Here is a 12,184-nt window from a genome sequence, read left to right on the forward strand (position 1 = left end):
TCAGAGCCATTAGAACCAAGAGCAGAATGGGGCGCTCCGCGGAACTCACGGACTTGGAACGTGGTCAGGTGATTGGGTATCACTTGTGTCATACGTCTGTACCGGAGATTTCCACAATCATAAACATCCCTAGGTCCACTGTTTCCGATGTGACAGTGAAGTGGAAACGTGAAGGGACACATACAGCACAAAAGCGTACAGGCCGACCTCGTATGTTAACTGACAGACCGCCGACAGCTAAAGAGGGTCGTAATGTGTAATAGGCAGACATCTATCCAGAGCATCTCACAGGAATTCTAAACTGAATCAGGATCCACTGCAAGTTCTATGACAGATAGGCGGGAGGTCAGAAAACTTGGATTTCATGGTCGAGCGGCTGCTCACAAGCCACACATCACGCTGGTAAATGCCAAACGACGCCTTGCCTGGTGTAAGGAGGGTAAACATTGGACTACTGAACTGTGTAAAAACGTTGTGAGGAGTGGCGAATCACGCAATTCGGGGATGGCAATTGCATATTTCAACACGTTCGCGCACCTGTTCATAATACAGGGCTTGTGGCGGAGTGGTTACATGACAATAACATCCATGTAATAGACTGGCCTGTACAGAGTCCTGATCTGCATCCTATAGAACACCTTTGGGATGTTTTGGAACGCCTACTTCGTGCCAGGCCTCACCGACCAACATTGATACCTCTCCTCAGAGCAGCACTCCGTGAAGAATTGGCTGTCATTCACTAAGAAACCTTGCAGCACCTGATTGAACGTATGGCTGCGACACTGGAAGCTGTCATCAAGGTTAAGTGTGGGCCAACACCAAATTGAAATCCAGAATTATTACCGATGAAGGGTGCCACGAACTTGTAAGTCTTTTTCAGCCATAAAATTCTATAACTGAGGAATTAACAGTATATTCCAAATAGCTTTAATATATTATACAAGGCTTAAATGTGTAGACCTCGACATAGATATAAATGCTGCACAAAACACAAGCTGATGTCTAGGGACAATATAAACTGTGAAAAATGGCGGTCATTGCTTATGGTGATCTCTACAGCGCGCATTCCTACCCGTGATTCTAAAATCAGTCACTAGACTGCAGTAACGACCAAAATATATCATTTGTTTCTAGGCACTTTGTCCTTTAGATGCAACATCTCCCTTACTGACAATCCAAAGGTACAGACAATATGTAATCTTCCTGTGGTAAATGTGTTACGTTTAATTTGTAATTAGAGGCTGTTCCGGCTTAACTGGGACTACCCAGCGTGCAATTCTTTCTACATGACTCCAAATTAATTTCGTCTGTGTCTACTACATGTTGAACAAAGCCTAAAAACATTAATAATCTATTAGAGACGTCATGAGAGTAAGCTATTTAATTTCATGTTTTCATTTCCTGTTGAAATCAGAATACATACGTTGTCTTAAAACAGCTTACTGCAGTTTCTCTCATTTCATGAAAGAATAGCCCCATATGTCAAATTAACGACTAGCTCTCTAAACAAAGGCTCACACGATAAAAATACAGACGTATCCTTGAAATGAAAAGCGAAGCAGTGAATGTCTTTTTGCTGTCGACGATTTTATGCAAGGAAGGGAACGGAATTTACACGGTTCATAACACGACGCGAATTACAATAGGCTACCTACACTGCACTGGAAACCAGCAAAGTTTACATTACAACGTGTAAATATTACTAAAAGTAGAGTCCTCTAGTAATTATTCTGCTCAGGAAAACGATAAAATTATCCGCCTAGCTAGTCTATGTCTGCACAATATCGATATCAAGGAAGGCCCTAAGTTTCAAAGAAACAGTTTGTCAGTTGTTATACGACTTATTATTTCTTCTCCTTCTTCTTCGTTTTCTTGTGCCTTTGTCTCGCATCGGCGCAAGGTCAGCATTGTTATTTAAGGTCTTGGCATGGTCATTTTAAGGGGTCGCCACCCCGTTACCCCTCCTCTGGGCGGAATATGTGAACCTCAATAGCCTGCATGCAGCGATATTCATGTGAAAGTGAGAGAAAGTTGTCTAAATGTTTGCGAAAAGTGGAACTGAGGCGGGACTTGGGTACAGCACAGTTTTCCTCTAGTGAGTGGTTCCCAGCATGGGTAAAAGAAATTTTCGTTGGAGTAAGAACGGAAGGGTTCGACTGTGTTTCGACCATTAAATCAAGTTTTTTTTTTTTCCAAGGATCATTACTGTTATCACTATTTCGTAAGACTGTAACGCCGATCACATAAGTCAACAACAATTTTTTTTTTTTTGCTTTACTAGCATTAACGTATGACAGAATGTGGTGGAGGTTATTTCTTGTTTTTTATTATTATTCTAAGTGTAAGTAGGCTGTTTATGTTTTCTCTATGTAAGTAGGCTGTTTATGTTTTCTCTATGTAAGTAGGCTGTTTATGTTTTCTTATTGGCAACGTTACGTAGCGCTCAATATGAAAATCACTGGCTGTGCTGTGTGCAGTCTGTGGCTAGTTTGCATTGTTGTCTGCCATTGTAGTGTTGGGCAGCGGCAGCTGGCTGTGAACAGCGCGTAACGTTGCGCAGTTGGAGGTGAGCCGCCAGCAGTGGTGGATGTGGGGAGAGAGATGGCGGAGGTTTGCAGTTTGTCATGAACTGATATATATATATTATGATTTGTGATGATATTAAGATCCAGTAAATAATTTTATGATCCATCCAAAACAAATGAGGGAGCACAAAAAGAAATTTCCCTTCACAGGAATTGTATAAATAATTTTTTTACGATTTGGCAACTTATCTACGAGCGTAAGTTTTTGTGATGCATCACTCTAATGTTAAGATGTGACATAGGTATTAGACATGGCCATTTTAGTGTAATATTTTTTTCTGCTTGAGCTATGTCATGTTTTGATATAAGTTATTACAATTGCTGCTGCTAGCTTTGCCAATCTGTACTTTTTGTCATTGCTGCTTGTGTTAATTGTTTTATGTGCTGCTGCATTGCCTCGTCCCTTAGTTTAGCATCTGAGCTCAGTAGATTTAAGTTAGCTTAAGAGGGGGTAGCCTCTAAGAGAATGAGTTGCGATGAATTGGAAGAAATGCATTGAGAAAACAGGTTTAGGTAGGATTTTCTTGGAAATAAATGTTGAGGTAAGAAATGTGTGAACATATAAATACAGAAAGCATGCTTAGATAGAATTTTTTTGGTGGAAACAAAGGATGAAATAAGAGGAAAGATATATGAAGTTTTGGGTTGGACTGCAGTACCAAATGTTACACTGAAAACGAACCCTGTCCTTTCCTATTGGTGTTATCCCACTATGTGTTTGTGTACCCTTGAGTATTTGTTTTCTTCCTGTCTCTGTGTACTGTTTCATAGAATTTTTTTCTCTTCTAATACTAAGCTATATTCACTATGAGGAGGAATACTGTTATCCTCAAATATAAGTTGCATTAATAATATGTTATTTTCTTTGTAAAGTTGTTTACAGTTCTGTTCTGTTTCAATGTTCATGTGTGAAATTAATGTTTCGAAAACTATTCTCATTATTTTATGTATGTACTTATGTCACTATTTTTGTAACACTCATGTATATGTTTATTTCTATTCTTTTGTAAAGCCTGTACTACAAATGTTATCTGTATTATTATGTTTTTAATGATGTATTTTGTACCTTTGTAATTGTATTCTTATGTTATAAAATTGTAATTGTCACCAGTTCATGACATTATTAACTTGTTAGTTACATTTCACTGCACACGTTTCTGTTGGTCATAGTATGTGGACAATATATGAGAAGTAGGGACTGTTAGTGTTTGCACGTGTGTTGGTAATTCAGCAAGGGACTGGATAACAGCATTGCTGGTTCTAAGGACAATTAAAAGAAAAACTTTCTGAGTGCACAAGTGGTGGTTTATGGACTTGCTATATTCTCTGCAAGAATCTTCGATGGTGATTGTGCACCTGCACAGTCGCAACGGATGGCTGCTGGCCGTCTCTACCAGGACTACAGTGGGTCTGCACCTCTGGTGGCCCACCAATACCATTATCTCTACAAGGACTACAGTGGGTCTGCATCTATGATGACCTACCAACGCCATTATTTCTACAAGGACTGCAGTGGGTCTGCACCTCTGGTGGCCCACCAATACCACAATCTCTACCAGGACTCCAGTGGGTCTACTCTGTGATGACCTACCTAACAATATTCTTCAAAACGTCGAATGAACTCTGCTGTGGGTTTGCTCTGTTGTGGCCCATTACCTGTCAGCATGTCAAGAGTCAGCACTGTCTTTCCGTTGGAAGGACAACACTACTTCTTCAAGACTGCATGGAAATCCACTACTTCTGTGTGCATTGTCTTTTACTGCTCAGACTTTGAGAAAAGAAACGGCAGTTTCACTGTGATGAACAATGTGGACTGTCTTTATGGACTGTGAGAAATTTTGATCTTTTGACCAACATAATATTAATAAGTGTGTGCATTTTATATCTTTGTTACTGTAATTGTGAAAAATTTTTGTCAAATCTGTATTGGCCAGTGCCCAACACCATTTGTAAAAATTTTTTGTGGGGAGCATGGGGGCTATGTAAGTAGGCTGTTTATGTTTTCTCTATGTAAGTAGGCTGTTTATGTTTTCTCTATGTAAGTAGGCTGTTTATGTTTTCTTATTGGCAACGTTACGTAGCGCTCAATATGAAAATCACTGGCTGTGCTGTGTGCAGTCTGTGGCTAGTTTGCATTGTTGTCTGCCATTGTAGTGTTGGGCAGCGGCAGCTGGCTGTGAACAGCGCGTAACGTTGCGCAGTTGGAGGTGAGCCGCCAGCAGTGGTGGATGTGGGGAGAGAGATGGCGGAGGTTTGCAGTTTGTCATGAACTGATATATATATATTATGATTTGTGATGATATTAAGGTAAATACATTGTTTGCTCTCTATTAATATCTTTCATTTGCTAACTACCCCTATCAGTAGTTAGTGCCTTCAGTAGTTTGAATCTTTTATTTAGCTGGCAGTAGTGGCGCTCGCTGTATTGCAGTAGCTTGAGCAACGAAGATTTTTGTGAGGTAAGTGATTTGTGAAAGGTATAGTTTAATGTTTGTCAGGGCCATTCTTTAGTAGGGAGTTTTGAAAGTCAGATTGCGTTGCGCTAAAAATATTGTGTGTCAGTTTAAGCACAGTCATGTATAATTGTTCAAAAGGGGACGTTTCATAAGGAATGCAGCAACCAGTCAATTTTTCGCGTATTTTTATTTATTTCAATAAGCGTTTCGGGCTTTCACCAACATTCAGTTGGTGTAAGACGTATTTATTCTTCAGTTAATATATCGCTAAAAACATCGCCTACAGTTCGGATGCCGCAGCTGCCCCGTGCAAATTAACAATTTGTTTGACTACTATTCTTTCCGAGCTGTATATTTAAGGTGTATTACTTGTTAGCTCTACTTACTTTCTATTCTACTTGTTGTTGCTCCAGTTTTTACATCTAACAAGTAAATATGCGCACATATAAAACTTGCAGAGAGTAACAATTAAACAAATTATTACTTTGCACGGGACAGCTGCAACACTGAAACTGAAATCGAAATTTTTAGTGAAGTATTAAGATAAGATTAAATATGTATTATGCCAAACTAAGATGGGTGAAAGCCGTAGACATGTACTGGTATAAATATAAATACATAAACAAGTGGCTGGTTGCTGTATTCCTTAAGGTAATGTAAGAACCCGCAGCCACGGATCTCGACAACCAGTAAAACGGATAAATTAATGTTTTAGCTTGTGAAACGAATGTATGAACATCTTCATCACATAGTTGTACTATATACCAAGTACCTATGATAGTAAGATTGAGACATATCTCTCACATACCCTTAAATATCTCCTGAAACTGCCTTCCCCAAGTTGTAGGTAGTTCCCGCAGTAGATAAGAAATTGCTTCAGTATTCACTTCACAACAAAAAACGAAGAAACTGACAGCATAGCTCTACGTAATGGCTACTACAATGCTGCTAGACCTATACTGTGTTATTGTTATTATTACTAGTATTATTGTTATTATTATTAGTAGCAGTGGTCAGACATGAAGCATTTTGGGCGCTAATGACCATAGAAGTTTTGCGCCCTAAAACCACAAACAAAAAAAAAAAGACATGAAGCATTGACAGCCTGAAGTCTTGCAATTTCCATCCGCTCATAATTAAGACGTCCAGTAATCAAGTGAGTTACATACAGTAACGACAGAGCATAGATTTTAATGTGGTTGCCTTTAAATGTGTGAGTAAGGTGTGGGTGAAACAACTGTCGCTAGGGAGAGGAGTCGGAGAAGAGTGGTGTAGAGTAGCCTGTTATGCAACACGTTACTGCCCTCTGTGTGGATGGTAAGCTTTCTTTCCTGAGAAGGAATTCTAGGGCGCAAACGCGATGCACTGAAAATTGCTTCATCAATCTACAAAAAAAAATATTTTTACAAATAAACAGTACTAATTGTGTGATTGACTCATTAGCTCGTGGTATAATGAAGACCCTAAGTCTTTCGTCATTTTAAAAAATGAAAGTGTCCAAACAAAATTCTCTGCCATGACAAAGTTTATTTAGACGCTAATATTGTTGGCGGTGGGGTGTGCGGGGTTCCTGGATAATATCTGATCCACTCAGGGGTAATGGTCTAAGAAGGGTTGGGAAACACTAACCTAGTGGGGTGTATGAAACCGCTTAACAACCCCAGGCAAGCTGGAACACCAACCCTCGTTATTAATTTGCCGGGCAGATTCGATAGGGGGTCGGTAGACCGCCTTTCTGGAAGTGGCGCATTAAATCGCATATCTCTCCGGGCGGGGTTGTATTACTTATTCATTTGTTGACCTAATAAGAAAGGACAACATAGTAGAATGTTTGTTGACATCTGAAGAAACGCCGCAACGAGTAAAAATGTCAACGAAATGTCAAAACTAAGACTGCCAGGAAAGCAATAAATGCCAGAGAGACGTTCGCCGTACCAGCACATCTGCCCACTGCAGAGCAGAGTCATATCTGGTCGGTTTCATTATCAACTAAAACTGTACAATATTTTCTTCTGAAATTACTTGATGAATCGATAATTCGGTAGCTGTAACTCCTATGGGAAAATTTCAGTAACTGGCATACGTTTGCCCGCAGGTTTAGTTAAAAGACAAATACGAAATAAAGGTCGCCCTCCACATGCATGTGAAGCGTAAAAACTAGATACAAATTGTGGTTTCGAATCAAATCATAGCGCGCCTTACATCAAAATACAAAATACACATAGTAATCGGACAATAAATAATTCGTAATGAGTGAGCTTTCATATTAGAGTACATCAGTTTGAATAATTTTCACTACTGTCGCGTTTGTAATACCATTTTAAACGAATCCTGCACCTGAGTAAAAATCCCATGTCCACAATGAATAACGTTTAGCTTTTTATTGATGAACAAACAAACAAATGGCGTTGTGTTCCACCAACATTCGTTCGGAAGATAACAGCTTGATATTTACCCTTAAGCATTAAATTGAGCTATCAAGGAACAACGGAATAATTTACTAACACTTTACCCAGCTAATCTTCAGCATTCTTCTGCAGCACCACATTTCAAAAGTCTCTGTTCTCTTCATGTCTAAACTGTTTAACATGCATGTTTCAGTTCCACACATTGCTACACCCTATACAAATACTTTCTACAAAAACTTCCTAAAACTTATATCTATACTCGATGTTAAAAAATTTCTTTTTCCCAGAAACGTTTTTCTTGAAATTACCAGTCTATATTTTATATCTTCTCTGCTTCGGCCATCGTCAGTTATTTTAGTGCTCAAATACCAAAACTCACTACTTTCAAAGCCTCGTTTTCTAATCTAATTCCCTCAGCATCACCTGATTTAATATGACAACATTCCGTTAGCCTTCTTTTACTTTTGTTGATGTTCCTCTATATACTCCTATCAAGACACTTCCCAAGTCCTTTGCCGTCTCTGACAGAATTAAAATGTCTTCGGCAAACCTCAAAATTTTTATTTATTCTTGCTGAACTTTAACTTCTTCTCCAAATTCTTCTTTTGTTTCTTTTGCTGTTTACTCAGCATACAAATTGAATAACATCTGGGATAGGGTACAACCCTGTCTCACTCCTTTCTCAATCAGTGCTTCCTTTTCAAGCCCCTCGACTGTTATAAGTACTGTCAGGTTTCTGTAAAAATTGTAAATAGCCTTTGACTCCCTCCCTGTGTTTTACCCCTAATGTCTTCACAATTTCAAAGAGAGTATTCCAGTCAACATTGTCTAAAGCTTTCTAGAAGCTACGGCTTTGCTTTATCTATCTTCTAAGACAGGTTGTGGGATCAGTATTGCCTCGCATGTGCCCCCATTTCTCCAGAATCAAAACTGACCTTCCTCGACCTCGGCTTGTACCGGTTTTTCCATCCTTCTGTAAAGAATTCGTGTTAGTATTTTGCAACCATGACATATTAAACTGATAGTTCGGTAATATTGACATCTGTCAGCACCTGCTTTCTTTGGAATTGCATTTACCACATTCTTCTTCAAGTCTTGCACACCAGACGGAGGAGTTTAGTCATAGCTGGCTCTGTCAAGGCTACCAGTAGGTCTGACGGAATGTCGTCTACTCACGGGGCCCCGTTTCGACTTAGGTTTTGTCAGTGCACAGTTAAATTCTTCTCGCAGTATCATCTCTCCCATCTCCTCTTCAGCTACATCCTCTTCCATTTCTATAATACTGTCTGCAAGTTCATCTTACTTGCATGTATACTCATCCAACTTTCAGCTTTCCTGCCTTTGCTTACGACTGGATTTCCATCTGAGCTCTTGATATTCATATAGCTGCTTCTCTTCTCTCCAACAGTCTCTTTAATTTTCCTGTAGCAAGTGTCTATATTTGAACTAAATGATGTCTGCTTCTATACCCTTGTACATTTGTCCTCTAGCCATTCCCGCTTAGCCGCTCTGCACTTCCCGTCAATCTCATTTTTTATATGTTTGTATTCCCTTTCGCCTGCTTTATTTGCTGCATTTTTATCCTTTTCCTTTCATCAGCTACATTTATTATCTCCTGTGTTATCCAAGGATTTCTGCTATGCCTTGACTTTTTACCTACTTGATCCTCTGCTGCCTTCACAGTTTCATCTTTTAAAGCTATCCATTCGTCTTCTACTACATTCTTTTGCCCTGTTCTAGTCAGTCGTTGCCCAATGCTTCCTCCGAAACTCGCAACAACTTCTGGTTCTTTCAACTTATCCCAGTCCTAGCTCTTTAATTTCCTACCATTTAACAATTTCTTTATTTTTAATCTACAATTCATAACCAATAAATTCTTTTCAGAGTCCACATCTGCCCCTGGAAATGCTTTACAATTTAAAATCTGGTTCCGAAATCTCTGTCTTACCCTTACATAATGAATATGAAACCTTCCAGTGCCTCCAGGTCTCTTCCACGTCTACGTAATTGTTTCATAATTGTTAAACCACGTATTACGGGTGATTAAGGTATGCTCTGTGAAAAATTCTACCAGGCGGCTTTCTCTTTCATTCCTTTCCCTAGTCCATATTTACCCACAATTTTTTCTCCTCTTCCTTTTCCTGCTATCTGATTCTAGTCCCCATCACCATTAAATTTTCATCTACTTCAACTATATGAATAATTTATTTTGTATCATCATTCATTTCATCATTCTCTTGATCATCCGCAGAGCTACTTAGCAAATTATCTTGTACCACTGTAGTGGTTGTGGGCTTTGTGTCTGTCTTAGCTACAATAATGCGTTGACAATGCTGCTCATAGTAGCTTACCCGTATTTCTGTTTTCTTATTCATTATTAAGCCTACTCCTGCAATACATCTATTTGATTTTTCATTCATTGCCCTGAATTCATCACCTGACCAGAAGTCTTGTTCCTGCTGCCACCGAACTTCAATAATTCCTACTATATCTATCCATTTCCCTCTTTAAATTTTCTGACCTACCTGCCCGACTAAGGGATCTAACATTCCACGCTCCGTTACGTAGAACACCAGTTTTGTTTTTCCTGATGACGACATCCTCGTGAGTAGTTCTTCCGAACTGACTATGCAAATGTAGACGAGATGTGGCTCAAATTCAAAGATATAGTAGCAACAGCAATTGAGAGATTCATACCTCATAAATTGGTAAGAGATGGAACAGATCCCCCATGGTACACAAAAGAGGTCCGAACGCTGTGGCAGAGGCAACAGAAAAGGCATGCGAAGTTCTGAAGAACGCGAAAGCCCGAAGATTGGCTAAAATTTACAGACGCGCGAAATTTGGCACGGACTTCAATGCGAGATGCCTTTAATAGGTTCCACAACGAAACATTGTCTCGAAATTTGGTAGAAAATCCGAAGAAATTCTGGTCGTATGTAAAGTACACAAGCGGCAAGACGCAGTCAATACCTTCGCTGCGCAGTGCCGATGGTACTGTTACCGACGACTGTGCCGCTAAAGCGGAGTTAGTGAACGCAGTTTTCCGAAATTCCTTCACCAGGGAAGACGAATGGAATATTCCAGAATTTGGAACACGAACAGCTGCTAGCATGAGTTTCTTAGAAGTAGACACCTTAGGGGTTGCGTAGCAACTCAAATCGCTTGATATGGGCAAGTCTTCAGGTCCAGATTGTATACCGATTAGGTTCCTTTCGGATTACGCTGATACAGTAGCTTCCTACTTAGCAATCATATACAACCACTCGCTCACCGATAGATCTGTACCTACAGATTGGATAATTGCGTAGGTCGCACCAGTGTTTAAGAAGGGTAGTAGGAGTAATCCATCGAACTACAGACCTATATCAAATGGTTCAAATGGGTCTGAGCACTATGGGACTTAACATCTGTGGTCATCAGTCCCCTAGAACTTAGAACTACTTAAACGTAACTAACCTAAGGACATCACACACATCCATGCCCGAGGCAGGATTCGAACCTGCGACCGTAGCAGTCGCGCGGTTCCGGACTGCGCGCTTAGAACCGCTAGACCACCGCGGCCGGCTACAGACCTATATCATTGACGTCGGTTTGCAGTAGGGTTTTGGAGCATATACTGTATTCAAACATTATGAATCAACTCGAAGGGAACGATCTATTGATACGTAATCAGCACGGTTTCAGAAAACATCGTTCTTGTGTAACGCAGCTAGCTCTTTATTCGCACTAAGTAATGGCCGCTATCGACAGGGGATCTCAAGTTAATTCCGTATTTCTACGTAGATTTCCGGAAAGCTTTTGACACCGTTCCTCACAAGCTACTTCTAATCAAGCTGCGGGCCTATGGGGTATCTTCTCAGTTGTACGACTGGATTCGTGATTTCCTGTCAGGAAGGTCACAGTTCGTAGTAATAGACGGCAAATCATCGAGTAAAACTGAAGTGATATCAGGTGTTCCCCAGGGAAGCGTCCTGAGACCTCTGCTGTTCCTGATCTATATAAATGACCTGCGTGACAATCTGAGCAGTTCTCTTAGGTTGTTCGCAGATGATGCTGTAATTTACCGTCTAGTAAGGTCATCCGAAGACCAGTATCAGTTGCAAAGCGACTTAAAAAAGATTTCTGTATGGTGTGGCAAGTGGCAATTGACGCTAAATAACGAAAAGTGTGATCCACATGAGTTCCAAAAGAAATCCGTTGGAATTCGATTACTCCATAAATAGTACAATTTTCAAGGCTGTCAATTAAACTAAGTACCTGTGTGTTAAAATTACGAACAACTTCAGTTGGAAAGACCACATAGATAATATTGTGGGGAAGGCGAGCCAAAGGTTGTGTTTCATTGGCAGGACACTTATAAGATGCAACAAGTCCACTAAAGAGACAGCTTACACTACACTCGTTCGTCCTCTGTTAGAATATTGCTGCGCGGTGTGGGATCCTTACCAGGTGGGATTGACGGAGGACATCTAAAGGGTGCAAAAAAGGGCAGCTCGTTTTGTATTATCACGTAATAGGGGAGAGAGTGTGGCAGATATGATACGCGAGTTGGGATGGAAGTCATTAAAGCAAAGACGTTTTTCGTCGCGGCGAGATCTATTTACGAAATTTCAGTCACCAACTTTCTCTTCCGAATGCGAAATTATTTTGTTGAGCCCAACCTACATAGGTAGGAATGATCATCAAAATAAAATAAGAAAAATCAGAGCTCGAACAGAAAGGTTTAGGTGTT

Source organism: Schistocerca piceifrons, chromosome X (genome assembly GCF_021461385.2).
Source record: "Schistocerca piceifrons isolate TAMUIC-IGC-003096 chromosome X, iqSchPice1.1, whole genome shotgun sequence".
Lineage (NCBI taxonomy): Eukaryota > Metazoa > Arthropoda > Insecta > Orthoptera > Acrididae > Schistocerca > Schistocerca piceifrons.